The following is a 15710-nucleotide window of genomic DNA, read 5'->3' on the forward strand; positions in this document are numbered from 1 at the left end:
CAAAGTCCCAGCAGGTTTAATGAGTCAGCAGCAGCAGCCCATGCGTATCCCTTGTATCCTTACCCCAGTTCACTGGATACTTACATAAAAATACCAGAGATAGACGATTCCTCGCAGCTGATGGCCTGGTAATGTAAAGTTTGGGATGATGGCACGGAGCGATAGGGAATGGAAGACGTGACTGGGTTTGCGATGAGTCTGGTTACTGCTTTAAAAGAAGACGTGTGACAGGCCATGATTATTCCACCAAGATGATCTCGTAGGGAAGAGGAGATGGGGGGGGGGGGGTTCATGGGTCGGGGAAGTGAAATGAGCATTAAAGATCACCAGAAAATACAGATACAGACTGTGAGTCTACATAAGGTTGCATGTATATGTTGACTCGATTTACGCTACGTCAGAGCATGACAATGTAGATGCTGGAATACAAGTCACTAGTCAGACCACACATGGAGTATTGTGTGTAGTATTGGGTGATAGTGTAAAAGAGGGATAGAACGGAGCTAGAGTGAGCACAGAAGTGGCCAACCATTGTAATTGGGGGAATTGGACAGGTTATCAAAATAATGGCTATTCAGGCAATGTACAAATATCTGAATGGACAGTAAAGAGATTCTTTTACACATAGACATTAAATGATAACAAATTAAAAGTTAAGGCGGTTCATAGATCTGGGGTATCCACTACAGCTAGAAGATAGGCTATGGTCTCTACCATCACCATGGACAGGAGGCATCCTCTACTTCTAGACGAGACCCGAGTCTGCCATCACCATAGACAGGGGGCATCCACTACACTTAGAAGAGAGTTGGTTCTACCATTACCATAAACCAGGGGCATCCTGTACACCTAGAGGAGAGACGGTTCTACCATCACCATAGACAGGGGGCACCCTCTATGCCTAGATGAGAGGTGGTCCTGCCATCATCATAGAAAGGGGGCATCCTCTACACGTAGAGGAGAAACCGTTCTATCATCACCATAGACAGGGGCATCCTCTACACCTAGAGGAGAGGCGGTTCTACCATCACCATAGACAGGGGGCATCATCTACACCTAGAGGAGAGGCGGCTCTACCATTACTATAGACAGGGGGCATCATCTACACCTAGAGTAGAGGAGGTTCTACCATCACCATAGACAGGGGGCATCCTCTACACCTAGAGGAGAGGTGGTTCTACCATCACCATAGACAGGAGGCATCCTCTACACCTAGAGGAGAGGCGGTTCTACCATCACCATAGACCGGGGGCATCCTCTACACCTAGAGGAGAGGTGGTTCTTCCATCACCATAGACAGGGGGCATCCTCTACACCTAGAGGAGAGATGGTTCTACCATCACCATAGACAGGGGGCATCCTCTACACCTAGAGGAGAGGAGATTGTACCATCACCATAGACAGGAGGCATCCTCTACACCTAGAGGAGAGGTGGTCCTACCATCACCATAGACAGGGGACATCCTCTAAACCTAGAGGAGAGGCGGTTCTGCTATCTCCTTAGAAAGGGAACATCCATTACACCTAAAAGAGAGGAGGTTCTACCATCACCTTAGACAAGGGCCGTCCTTAATGCCGAGAGAAGAGGTTGCTCTTCCATCACCATAGACAGAAGGCATCCACTACACCTTGAGGAGAGGAGGTTCTACCATTACTATAGACAGGGGGCATCCTCTACACCTAGAGGAGAGGCTGTCTACCATTACTATAGACAGGGGCATCTTCTGTGCCTAGAGGAGAGGTGGTTCTACCATCATCATAGACAGTGGCAACCTCTACATCGAGAGGAAAGGCAGTTTTACCATTTTCATAGACAGGGGCATCCTCTACAACTAGAGGAGAGGCGGTTCTACAATAATCTTCAACAGCACGCATCCTCTATTCCTAGAGGAGACATGATTCTAACATTGCCATAGACAGGGCACATCCTCTACACCAGGTAAAAGGTAGTTTTACCATCACCGTAGTCAGGGGGCATGATCTATGTTTTACGATCCTGGACAGGAGATATCCTCTACATGTGGAGCAGAGGCAGTTTTACCATCTCTATACCTCTGGAGGAGATGTGGTTCTACCATTACTATAGATAGAGGAGATGTGGTTCCACCAATGCACTAGAAAGGGATTCTTTACTGTAAGATTATGGAACTCTCTGCCACAATATGTTGTGATGGCTGATACATTTTAGATGCTCCAGCGAGGCCTTTCTTTAAAGAAAAACTTTGGAACCATTTGGCTGAAACACTTAGGGCACAACTATTGATTGCTCTTCAATTATGCTAACTTGCACTACTACAACTGCAGGAAATTCAGAAATATTTTTAAGACTGTTGTGTTGCAGTCTCGACAATTTTGATATTGAGATATGATCCAATCAGAAAGGTTTTTGAGGAGTCCTAGTAAATCCCTTGGGTCTGGTGTAGAGGTAAAACAGGGTACTTAACTAGCTACTGGCCATTGACAGGTTATGGTGGTCTACTGTTCTTCCACACATCTTCCGGGAACTCTCTTGATGTCACAAGTGATGACTCTGGGCACCACTGAGTCCACTTACTGGCAGAATCAGGTTTTGTGTGGAAGAATGGGAAATCATATCAGCCCTGGAACTGAGAGCTGGAACAGTCTCGTTTTTGTGTTTTATTTGGGTTATTCCTGCCCTGGTCCCCAGGGACATTTTTCCACGACCCTTAGAAACTTCTTTTTAACTTTAGTAATTGTATTCGGTTATACTGTGTGTGTTGTGGCCAAGACTACTGTGATCCGTGAAAAAAATGAATCGGAAAAAATAGGACAGGCTCTAAAAAAATTTTTGGACCGGATCTGTTGAATAAAAACAGACACGTGCAACGACCCATAAAAAAGAATGGCTCAGTGAGGCATCAAGGATAGCATGTTGACAACAAAAAAAACAGATGTGTAAACAAACCCTTATTCAGATGAAGTCAATCTAAATTGCAAGAAAATAAAATATATTTTTTAATTTATTTATCTCTCGATTTGTGACTGTCTATTTATTATCTATCTAAATAATATACATTTTTTTAAAAAATTAAATTTTAAATATATATAAATATAAAATATATGTACATAAACATTTGAATGTATTCTTTATACTAATATCCTAAACAATAGCAGGACGTCATCTGCTGCCAGGTTGTGTGTGTGGCACCTGGGTGGCATAGGCCACCATTACTTAATCATCTGATCTAGCATTTGTAACGTTAACATAAGCATATTTAACATTTTTTTTTTCTCCGACGGACAACCTTTCCCTTTTCAAATGTCATGGAGGCTTCACGCAGACTATGGCCGGGTAATTCTTTATGCATCTGCCCAAATTGAAAAGGTTACTTCTATGCCTCGACGATGACTCTTGAGCTGATGGCAGAGTTAAGGGTTGTACCCCTGGAAGAATAGCTCTTCACTAGTTGCTAGGTGATAAGCCAGAGATTTCTAGCTGCATTGGTAGAAGTTATCTCTAATTGACAGCTGTTTACCCTAAGGGTCTAATTCTAACCTTGAGACCACGGTATAATGAGAGGGCTGCTTTTCTTCACCCCTATGTTCCTGCCCTGGCCGCGAGATTACTGCAGGCCTGTATTCCTAGTGCTTTTAATTCTCCTTGTAATGGAGCAGGGAGAGAGCCGCGGCCTGCTGTGCATTGTAAGGCTATAGTTTACATCAATCTCTGTCTCATTTCTACCACCTGAATAAACCTTCTCCCGCATCTCAGATTTCTTCTTTTTTTTTTTTAAACTTCTATGAAATCATAGTCGGATACGTTGAACGGATTTGACACGTTTCGCTATTTCTATACATTGTGCAACGCTCGGCCTTTGAAGGCCTAAGTGGTTTCATGTAGATAAACAGAACTTTAAAGAACGTTTTCGGGTTCGCGGCGACGCGAGGGGTAGCATATTCCTACGAATATAAATAAACCGGAGAATTAGCCTGTGATCGGTGACTACCTGCCAAAATCTGGCAATTATACACTTAAAATGTAAGAAACTGAAGAATTGTGTCCATTACTTTATCAGGATCATATCGTGGGACTTCTGGAGATAAGATTCTTCCAAATTATATTTTTTAAAGCCAAAATGGCAAGAAGACTTTATATGGTAATTGGCCCCAGACATGTCAATCATGGCAGATCCTGGCTTGACTCTTAGGACCAGGCTATACAGTAACATCCATTATTCATTGGGAGGCAATAGCTGAACGTACAGTAGCAAAATCTCATGCCTGACTGCATTTAGTACATAACCCCACTCCCCACACCACAGGATACAGCAAGTGCTATGGAAAGGTTCTGATGTGGGGGGGTGGTTTAATATTATGATATAGTCAAAATAAGACACATTTGGGTGCATTTTGGCCTATCTAGTTACAAATCAAAATTTTATCTTGATTGGCAAGTGGGTGTGGTGTTGTGGTGGAATTGGGAGTGGATTATAAGGGTTGTCCTACCTGTTTACTTCCTGTTGATAAGAAACAGTTCCTGGACATGTGATATCACACAGGTGCACGGCTCGTTATATCACAGAGAGTAATCAGAGCTGTGTGTTATAATGAGCTATGCACCTGTGTGACATCACATGACCAGGGATATAACGAGCCGTACACCTGTGTGACATAACATGACCAGGGATTTAATGAGCGGTGCACCTATGTGACATCCCATGACCATGCACTGATGTTTAGCCACAGAGAATAAACTATGAAGCATCCTATAGAATGACAGCAAGCAGAGATCTAGAAAACTGTAATGAATTGATACAGAAAGTATGTAGGGAAATTGTACAACTTTTCATTACACAAAATCGTTATTTACTTAAAGTGGAGAACACCTTTAAATGAGACAAAATGCAGCAAATTGCTCCAAAATTCTCCTGAGCTGCACCAATTCTCTGGAATGCACCTTCCCGGACTATCAGACTAATACCCAAACCCAAAAAGTTTCAAACCTGCTCTTAAAACCCATCTCTTTAGGCAAGCCTATCACATTTACTAACTGAATGAAATGTCAACACATAAAATGAAGGGAAACTTACAGAACACAAAGAAATGCTGTAGTTCTCTTATAGTACTATCCTCATGAAGTTTACCTTGACAGGGCCCCAGCCCCCTTCGCTGCTCAGCAGAGGTCCTGCACCCCGGGCTCTGCTGGGAAGTGCAGCTAGTTCTGTTCACTTAAATGAAACATTACTGCAGTTCCCTGAGATTTGGATGGCCATGCAAAAATAACTATAATGAGGAGGCAGTACTTGACCAGGAATGTTATTTTTAGTCCATGACAGGTTCCTAAAACCTATGTTCTGCTGCTTTTAATAATGCCTTTGTCTGCATTGTGAATCATTATAGTACCTTATATACTTGAGGATAAGCCGAACCCGAGTATAAGACGAGGTACCTAATTTTAACACAAAAAACTGGGAAAATCTATTGATTCCAGTATAAGCCTAGCATATAGCCTACCAGCTCATGCCCCCATTAACAGCCAACCCTTTGCCCCAGTATATAGCCTGCCAGCCCCTGCCCCCATTATATAGGCTGTAGCCCATGCTCCTTATGTATATAGCCTGCAACCCCTGCCCCTAGTTTATAGCCTGCCCCCCACCCCCAATATATAGCATACCAGCCCTTTCCCCCCAGTTTATAGGCAGCAGCCCCTGCCGATGGTGGCACAAACACTATGATGTCAGTAAGCAGCTGATGTCATGACACGAGCGACGGCATCGGAGCTGGTGCATCGATGCAAAAAAGACTCGAATATAAACCAAATTTGTAATTTGCAGCTCACTTTTTTGTGCTGTAAAACTCATCTTATACTCGAGTATATACGGTACATATATAAGATGAATTCACATTAACTGGAGAGGAAGCTGCAGCCTGTGTGTGCCTGTGACTGTGTCCTCTCCTCCACACTCATGCACCTCCCTATGCATGTGTATGAGGGAGCAGACGGATGGAGATGGTGTGAAGGAGAGGAAGAAACTGTCAGTACTGAGGAGGTTATCCACTGTATATCAAGGTGATTGGTGAGAATCTGATTGCTGGAACCCCCTCCAATCATGAGACTGTGACCCATCATCACAAGATTGGAACCCCCAGCTATTACGAAAACAGGACCCCTTGTAATCCATAGAGCAGGGATCCTATTCTCACTAATGGGTGGAGCAGCAGGGCCCATGGATCCATTCAATTCTATTGGAGCAGTCGGAGATTGCCAAGCACGGTGAGCAGTTGATCCCTCACCGATCACCTTGTTGTCCCCTATCCTGTGGATAGAGGATAACTTTTATCATTGAGATAAGCCCTTTAGAACATACTATAAAGTCAAATGTGTAACTTGAGCCCCAATGTGAAATCTGTTCCTAGTTTTCCCACCAAGTTTCATTTACAATACTGGGGTCTTCAGAGCAACATTTAGGACCCCTCATTATGATTACTTTACCTCTGCAAAGTCAGATACTAAAACCTTTTTTGATATACACTAAGGACCTGCACAGATTTTATCCTGAACATAGAGAAGGTCCATTACCCAGCTCTACCACCATTCCCTGTACACGTTCCTCCTACTACTCCCGGCTACCGTACATCATACAGTTAACAGCTTCTTTTCTATAGAACGGGGTTGGTTAAGTACAACTGTCAGGACTTCCAGCAGATGTTAAGAAAAAAAAATAAACCATATCGCTGAATTATTTCTATCAACAGCAGATCAGTTTTGTTCATTGTTATTTCCCTGGCCCGCAGCCCAAATGCCTTCTATTTCAGGTTACCGATGTGAAATATCTTGTCTTTCTTAACCTAAGCACAAGAAGTGCACAGGCGAAGGAAAATTGATGTCAGATGTTCGCAAATACAGTTAAATCTTGCACAGTCATTGAAGGCTCTCTGAATCCGTTGAGTGCTATTGAAAAGATGGCTTTTATTGCAACAGGAGATTGGCAGAATAGGCAATGAGTGGCTGCACATGGAGAATTGTTTTCCAGCAGCTGCCGACTAGGTAAGGGCTTGTTTGGATTCAAATGGCCGCTGTTTGCAGAAGTGGTTACTGACCCATGACCCCCAACGTGCTCGGCCAGGATAGGATTAAGTAGACAATTAAACTTTCCTATTCCCATTCACAAAGCCCCAACAGATTCTGCAAAGACGAGTAATTTGAGGGACGTCAATTAGGTTATACAATCAACAGAAAGACCAGACGTGGCGAGAAAATGTATACAAAATCCGAGCTAAAATGTGGAATATTACAGAAGGATGAGGGGGGTTTAGATTTTAGGAATAGAGAAATAATAGACAGAAAAAGGGTAAAAAAAGGTTGTGTATCATTATAAATTTCTATATCTTAGCTGAGGTCGATAGAGCACTGCACCAGTTTTTCTTATGATGTCACAATACCCCATATCATGTGATATATGCTTTGCCCCCTTTGGCACTGCCATGAGGTATGCTGATGTGCCGCTCTCTATAATACAGGCAGTATTATTAGGTTTGTACTTAAGTCGAATTTGTATGTAAGTTAGAACTGTATATTTTATAATTGTAGATCCAAACTAAATTTTTTTGGTCCCAGTGAAAATTGAATCTTCATGGCATCAAGGATTACCAATAAAACTTCATTACAGAGACCTTATAGCTGATCATTGCGGCCTTGGACTAAGGGTACATTCACATGGCCGTCTGGGGGTATGTATAGGTATAAATTTCCCCATAGATGGCAATGCGGCCTGGCAGCGGTATGGGGCCACACATGTGGGGCCCCGTTCCACGCCGTACATGGGGAAAAGATAGAGCATTCTCATGTCCCCATGTATGCTGTCATGTGCCGCTGTTCTCTATGGAGAGGTCACCTCCTCCTCTTCTCCAACGCACAGCGGTATGCCCACCCTTCTACGGCACTAGAGGTCACAGTGGTCAGAGAGTCTGTAACTAGGGGGTGTCCTTAAGTAGGGGACTTTCTGTATTAAGGAGGATATGTATGGTATTGCAACTTACCAAAAAAAGCAGCCCCACACCTCTCCATCTAGTATTGTGAAAAAGTAGACATATGTTCCTAATGTTGGACGACCCCTTTAACTAACCCCTTTAACATACAGAGCTCCTCACTATCAAGAAGTAGACCGGCTGCTTAAAGAGATCGTCCAGGAATAAAAAAAAATCTATTCAAGGCTGGGGAGCTGTAAAAGTCATAAATTGCTCGTACTCACCTCTCTATGCACTCCTGATTAGTTGCAGCATTGTTTGTTGCAGACAGTTGCTGTTTTTATACGGAGGCCAGCAGTGATGTAGACTGCACAGCCGCATGCCTGCTACAGCAGGAGTAGCAGGCTGTAGCAGACACATGGCTGAGATTGAGGGGAACTGCTGGTTTCTGAATACAAACAGTGACTTGGACAGCACCACAGTTTAACGGAAGTGTGTAGAGAGTAGGGATGAACAGACCAGCAACGTATTGTTCGGTCCATGACAAACATTGTTGGCTCGGGTCCCCAAACTTGAACCAAGACTGCATCCAGAAGTCCAGGTTCATGCTCACCCCCACCAGTAACACCCGCAATCGGTGACAGTCAAATGCTAGTGATATAGGCAAGCTGGAATTTAAATGCCGGCTGAACACAGGCAGAAGCAACATTGGCATTTAGATACCGGCGCACATGCGCCAGCAGCAGCACCACTTAAAGGTTTCAAACCCACGATTGCTGCCAGCACCGTTTGCAGCTAGAGATGAGCAAGCACTAAAATGCTCGAGTGCTCGTTACTCGAGTCGAACTTTTCCCGTGCTCGTATCGAATAATGAACCCCATTGAAGTCAATGGGAGACTTGAGCATTTTTCACTGAAAGAAGACATTGAAAGAACACTGAAGAACACATTGCAGATGTTTCCATACATCTGCAATGTGTTCTTCACTGTGTTCTTCACTATGTTCTTCACTTACATGATCCTGTGTTCACTGTGTTCACTGTTTTCATTGTATTCTTCACTGTTCTTCACTGTGTTTTCTTAAGTAAATGCTTGATCTCTAGCAGGCGAAATACTCGTCTGAGCAACGAGCCGTTTTGAGTACGCTAATACTCGAACAAGCATCAAGCCCGGACGAGTATGCTCGCTCATCTCTATTTGCAGCTTTTAGTGGTCAGTTCGGATTCAGTTCAGTTTCAAGCACCTGAACCCAATCTATTTCCAAGGTACAGCCAAACCTGCCAAACCCCAACCCGATTGGGTCTGCTCATCCCTAGTAGAGAGGTGAGTAGAAGTGGTTTATTATTTTCACAGCCACCCCCAGCCATATAAATACTTTTTATTCCTGGACAATCCCTTTAACACCTAAAAACTCTTAACATTGTGGCAGATATAACAATGTGGTGTAAACGTCACCCATTACATAGTTACACAAATATTTCTCTGTTTAAAGAACAGGAGGAAAACTTTCGGTCTAAAACGTCTAGAACATGTTCTGGAAAATATTCTAGGACCAAGTATGGACAGAGTTGTTTCAAGTTCTGTAGTGGTTCCATTTTCTGACAGTGATAGATTTGTCTCTAAGTTTATCCCAAAGATATCTAAGACAAAGACCCCCAATTATTCCCCAAATCTATTATCATGTATACTGCAAAAATCGGAACAATGTCAGGGTCGCCTTTTCACTGTAACACTGGCTGCTTAGAAGGAGATTGAGCAGAGTCTGATAATGATGGAAGTATTTGATGCGACTGTTCCTTTGAGAATACACATGTAACTGCTAAAAAGTTATTATACAGCTTTGCACTATATATATATAGTAAATAGTATATGTTGTTCCTACATCATGGTTACATTGCCTTAGGATGGGGTACATACAGTATATTTGATAGACCAACTGAGTCATATAGACTACACTGCCATCTGTAGGTCGAAAGAAGCAATTCCACAAATTAGGAGAAGTACATTGCAGAACTTTTCTGGTGTTCCATATGTCTGTCTTTCACCAGTTCTTTTCTTTGCTCTTGCTCTATATATCAGAGTAAAGTGTTGCTTAGTAGCAGTAGGACTCTACTTCCGAAAACATGCTTTCTATACTTCACTCTAGGGAGAATCAGAGGCATCAGATCCCTCTGTATGACAAACTGAACCACACAGGAGAAACAAAGTCACTAATAATAGGCAGGTTCCTGTCACATAGATATATGTAAGCAGCTCACTACTCAGCCTACCTGACTGTATACTTACAGTATGTCATAGCCCAAACCACCTATATTATAATTGACTACTGTCCCCAGCTGTCTTATACAATGGCCCACATTTATTACAGTGTTTGTGCCAGTTTTCTGTCTGACTTTGCACTGAAAAGAACATACAAACTGCTTATAATTGTATCTATAAAGTGTCTGCGGCAGTTTTGTGTCGTGGCTGCTCTGCGTCGGACAAGACTAAAAAAGTGTGCACCTAAAGGGGCCGTTACTGCTTAGTCAGAACGTGCACCACTTTTATTACTGACATGCGCCACAATTCTGCAGCATAAACGAAGTGCACTGAAAAAAAAATGGTGCCTACTTCCCGAGCAAACTACACATTTTTTGCACTGGTTTTGCTTAATGTGGGCCAATGAGTTTTTCTTTGAAAACTCTTTAATGAGAGGCAAACTGAGGTATCAGGAAACCTACGGAGAAGTGAGGTGCTTAGTCACAACAGCTGGCTGTCTGCCGATTAGTATTGGGAGCACTGCCGATTACAGAAAGAGACCTCAGTGAGAACTACTACAAGAGACAAATAAACAATGTAAGTCACGTAATCGGGCAAATTTACTTTCCTGGTCCAGTCGCGATCCCCGATTTGGATGGTCCAACGAAAAAGTCTTCACGAAGTTCGTGTGGCCGATTTCCTGCATCTGTTGGTACCTCCACCGGAGTTCACCTTCTTCTTCCCGGTGCTTGTAAGTGCGGGACAATTCAACACAATCGCCACAATTTGAAATGTTAAATCCTGCGCATAGTCCGAATCTGTCAGGTTGTTGGACGGCCCGTCCCCGATTTGTGTGGCTGATGCGCCAAAATCTGATCGCGTGCACCAAAATCCCCTGTTAAATGCTGCGCAAAACAGAAATCGTAGGGAAACCAGACGAAAATGCGCTCTGCGGACCCTTAGCCCCAATATGTTATTCCATGTGCCCCTTTTTCATCCTTACCGAACCCAACCACCCATTCACCCCACCACTCCATTAATTGTTGTTAGTTTTTTGAGTGATTATTTAACTGTCCTTAGTTTTCTGTGTGTTTATTTGCTTAAGAGTAAACCTGGCTCACGGTGACGGTGTGTGCACAACTTCGCCGAAGGGATCAATAAAGTTATATTGTATTGTATAATACACCAGACTATAGCAATGAATTATACAGGCAATCAACTGATCACATGTGGAAGTAAAATAAAGTTTAAAAAAAATGACTAAATAAATTTCCCTTTACCGAAGAAATATTTTAATCGAAAAAATACACAGAATGGGCATCCCTGCATCCGTAACAACCCAACCAAATCAGGGTCGCAGTGTGCAGTTTTATATAAAGCCCCTCATTCTCTGTATCATTTCAGGTTCTGGGGTCCAGCCTAGATGCAAAGAAGTGGCAGACCCTAGAAATAAGTCATTTCCTTCTGTTATGGAGTTTCCTCTTTAATCACAACCATATTTTCTGTAGTCAACTATTATTACTTATTTATGTATTTTCCTCTGGATAATAGGGCCACTTGGGACCACGGATATGTAAATGAGCCTTCTAAAGACCTGAAGGAAACTCTAAAGGTACGACATTGTCATTAGATATTCTGCAGCGATATATATCCACATCTAGTTATATAATACATAGTAGGAATGTAAAACATCGTGACACGGAACGAGACGTATGCAATTATTCCGAATAACTAATTGTGGTAACGCGCTAAAGAGAAGGATTCATGTTAAAGGCGCCGTGTGTCATTGTGTTAAAAGGTGCAGCCGTTCCATATTCACAGGCTCTCAAGCAGTTGTGACACCCTGTATATATCACATGCGTAATTGGGGATTATTTGCATCCATTAATCTTATTCTTAGACAATAGGTAAAAAAAAATCCCTCTATGATTTGTTGAAAGAAAGTAGAAAAGTGTCACAATGAATTTACGACTTAAGGCTAAGGACTGGTGTTGATTTTTCATTAAAAATATAAATGTGTTCTTTCGGGAAAGCAAAGTCTACGCCGGATTTATGCTGGAATGGTTCATTGGCCGTGTGTGTGCTATAGTGTCTGAGTCTAACAAATGAGAAAATACATGAAAATCAAACCTTAAAGGGGTGGTCTGGTCTAAAATAACAAGAAAAGTTAAAGTAAGCCTTCTCCTTCTCTCCTGTCCACAGTAGATGTCACACTGACCGCACCTAATTTGACCTCTACTGGCAAGAGATAGGCTGTCATGTCATGGATGTCATGCTCCTCTAGTGCTCTACCACCTCTGGTGTACATACAGAGACCATTGGAAATGGAAGTTGAGAGGTTATTATAGATAACCTCTACTAATTAACATAACATTATGGACCACGCAGACATATCAATCATCATAGACATAACACGGACAAATTAGAACTCATCTTTCCTCCACCTAACACATGCCTCCTACCAGGTCTATTTATCACATATGGCTCCATACTCGCCCCAGTCTGATGCTTTGGAAAATTTTTAAGTTATCCTATAGCCCACCCAGGCCCTCATTACAACCTGCCATTTCCACCTCTAGAACATCTCTCACCTACAATCCTCAGCCCGAAATCTAAAAAATTGCTATTCCATCCCATCATCCTTTCCTGCTTGGACTACTGCAGCCTCATCTTTGACCTTATCACTCAATACCTTCCCACATGGAATCTCTGAATCCTCACAAAATCTTCTGCCTTGCTCTATTACCATCCGCTCTTCTCACAATCATCTCCAGGACTTCTGTGCATCCCCCATACTCTGGTACTCTCTACCGAAACATGTCAGGCTGTCCCCCACCTTCCAAACCTTCAAACCCAACTCCTTCAAGAAACAATAACCTTATTGTTCTGCTACCTCACTTCATGTGTCCACCTACTCACTCCACCTCCTTTCACTTTTACCATTTCAATGTAGTTTTGTGTCTTTAGGATCTCTATTTTTTCTTTCATGTGAACCCCTCATCGAACAAATAAATAAATAATCATCATCGTAAAAATACTTATCCTGGTCAACCCCTTTAATTCGAGGCTAACCCCTGACCACATTGGGCAATATTTACTTACCCGGTCCGCGGAGTTAACAGAAAGTGCATTGTCCAACGAAAATGCCCTCTGCTGCGATTCACTAAGATCGTGCGCCCGACATCCTGCTTGTGTCGCTTCCCCGCTCAGGTCCGATGGAGTTCTCCTTCTTCTTCCTGGTGCATGTGAGTGCATTGTCTTGCGACTGAATTTGACAGTTAAATCCGTGCTCAGTCCTAATCTGCCAAAAATCCGATCGCGAGCGACACAATCCCATCGCAGACCCCTGTTAAATACCTGTCCAAGCCGTGCAAATCCCAAAAACAGCGCACAGTCCGACGAAAGTGCGATCCGCGACCCTTAGTAAATGAGCCCCATTATGTAATAATTGCACCATAGGGTAGGTAGGGTAGGTATGTTAATCCATAGGATCTTTAACACAAGGCTGAATCAGCTGTGACTGGAGTGTTCTTTCAAATAATGTAAAAAAGTGATTGTCCTTTGTAATGTTTAAAATGTTTGTCATTGTTGGCATATAAACGTAAGAAATGGTTTCAAAATATTTTAAGAAGTAAAAAACACATCCCCTAATTTTTTCATTAACCCCTTCAGGTAGGGTGGCACGATGGCTGAGCGAGTAGCACTTCTGCCTTGCAGCGCTGGGGTCCTGGGTTCAAATCCCACCCAGGTCAACATGCCCTCTCCTCAAGAAGAGAAGATCTCTTGAGCCCTAAAACTAGGGAGACTGATAACACCATACGACTGATTGGAACCTTTGTCCAATCAGTCATATATAGTCGTATATAGTCGTCCATAGTCATCTCGAACCTTCTCGGTCCCCCCCAACATGGCTTCCTACGGGTCCGGGTACTTTTAGGTGTGGCAACTGCAACGTTTGCTCAATGGTTCTACTGGGGAACAGCTTCCAAGGCGCCAGCACTGGCGCTGTATACTCCATTAGGGAATATACCAACTGTAGGACAGTAGGAGCAGTGTACTTGCTATCCTGCCCCTGTCCTTTGAACTATGTGGGCAAAGTACCACAGTGGCAAGACATTTTGCCAGATTCCATAATAGCGATCCCAAACTATTACGTTTTCAGGTGAGAAAATCAGACCCCCCAAACGGGGAGGTAACTGGGATAGGCTGATATAACAAAAAGAGACCAGATGGATCTACACCTTGAATACGGTAGAACCCAATGGCCTCAATGAGAAGCTGTCATTCACCAGTTTTCTGTAACCATCACTGATAGAAGGGTCTGCTATTATTTGCCCCAACAGCTTTGGGCAAATATCTCTGTAATGGCACCCTCATGTACATGCTCCTATTTTTGTCTAACCATACGTGTTTCTCTGCCCTTTTATGGTATTTTTCTGTGTCTTACTCTATTTCTCTAAATATTAAAGGACAGATTAACACCGTTGTACTCTTTAGCCCTACCCATTCTTCTATCCGCATTTTTTGGTTTCACATTTTTTCTTACCTCCTCTCTTCCTAGATTGTCCCACTGTCTCTGATGGATTTAGGCAATTACACAGGTCCGACCGAGGATGCTAGGTGACAAGGAGGTGACGAGGGAGGAGTGGCTCTCTATCGCTGTATTGTTGTTGTTATGATCCCGCAGCTAACCTATAGCCACACACAGGGGCACGGTCTGGGCGGTCCTTTGGCACGCTCGGACCTTGCGATTATGTGATTCGGAGTTTGGGGGCGTGTCCCGCCCTCATACTCACGTGACTCGCGGCGCGATCAAGTGACCGTAGGCGGCTCTTCACCTTCAGGTCCGTCAGTGGCCGGTACACCTATGACGCTGGGGGGTGGTTCCCTCTGTGAGGGCTGGGTCCGTCCTGGTCCCCGCTATTGGTCTTGAACCACTCCTCTGATCACGAAGGGGCGGGACTCAGGCTTTAAATACTGAGCGTCCCCTCGCGCGCGCTGCCGCCGGTATCAATGCTGGGACACGCTATGTGAATGTGTACTATCATCTAATACGTGTATATTACTCAATACTACATCTGATCCCTGATGAATGTTACATACTCAGGAAACGCATTGGGTCTAATCATCTTAGGAGTGCTAGCTCAGGATAGTGTGAATCTGACAGCTTTAGTGGCCGAGCAGTTAGGAGCATTTATCTCAGACTCCATCTAGGCTAATGAGCAGTCTCCTATCCACCAATAATATGAGCAGATAGCCTCCAATTCATCTTAGGTTGATCCCAGGTCAGGTCGAGGACACGGCTGCAATACTGGTGTCGATCTTTAGTTTTTTTGTATGTTATCAAACCATCTGTGAGAGGGGTGGCTTTGTTACATATGCCCGATATCCGCTATATGCTGGGCCTATGGTATCATATAGTAGCCTATACCCCCGCTGTTTTTTGGTCCTGGTCCCAGTCTAGGTCAGCCCAGATATGTGCTTGAGCTGGGGTCAGACTTTTTGAACTACTTTAGACACTTATTATAGTGGTGGAGGACGCTA

General features: G+C 43.4%; 1 long non-coding RNA gene across 2 annotated transcripts in view; it reads left to right on the forward strand.

Moving 5' to 3' along the window:
• The first annotated feature begins 7438 nt into the window (after positions 1–7438).
• Positions 7439–15710, forward strand: part of LOC140120690 (uncharacterized) — a 39048-nt gene continuing 30776 nt past the window's right edge. The window contains exons 1-2 of one of the 2 annotated variants that reach the window (XR_011853947.1): positions 7439–7495; positions 11718–11778. This is a non-coding gene — a long non-coding RNA (uncharacterized lncRNA). Of the gene's footprint in view, positions 7496–9422; positions 9485–11717; positions 11779–15710 lie in introns of those variants that run through there. The other variant, XR_011853948.1, reaches the window with a different exon arrangement.

This window comes from Engystomops pustulosus, chromosome 3 (assembly GCF_040894005.1).
Source record: "Engystomops pustulosus chromosome 3, aEngPut4.maternal, whole genome shotgun sequence".
NCBI classification, from domain to species: domain Eukaryota; kingdom Metazoa; phylum Chordata; class Amphibia; order Anura; family Leptodactylidae; genus Engystomops; species Engystomops pustulosus.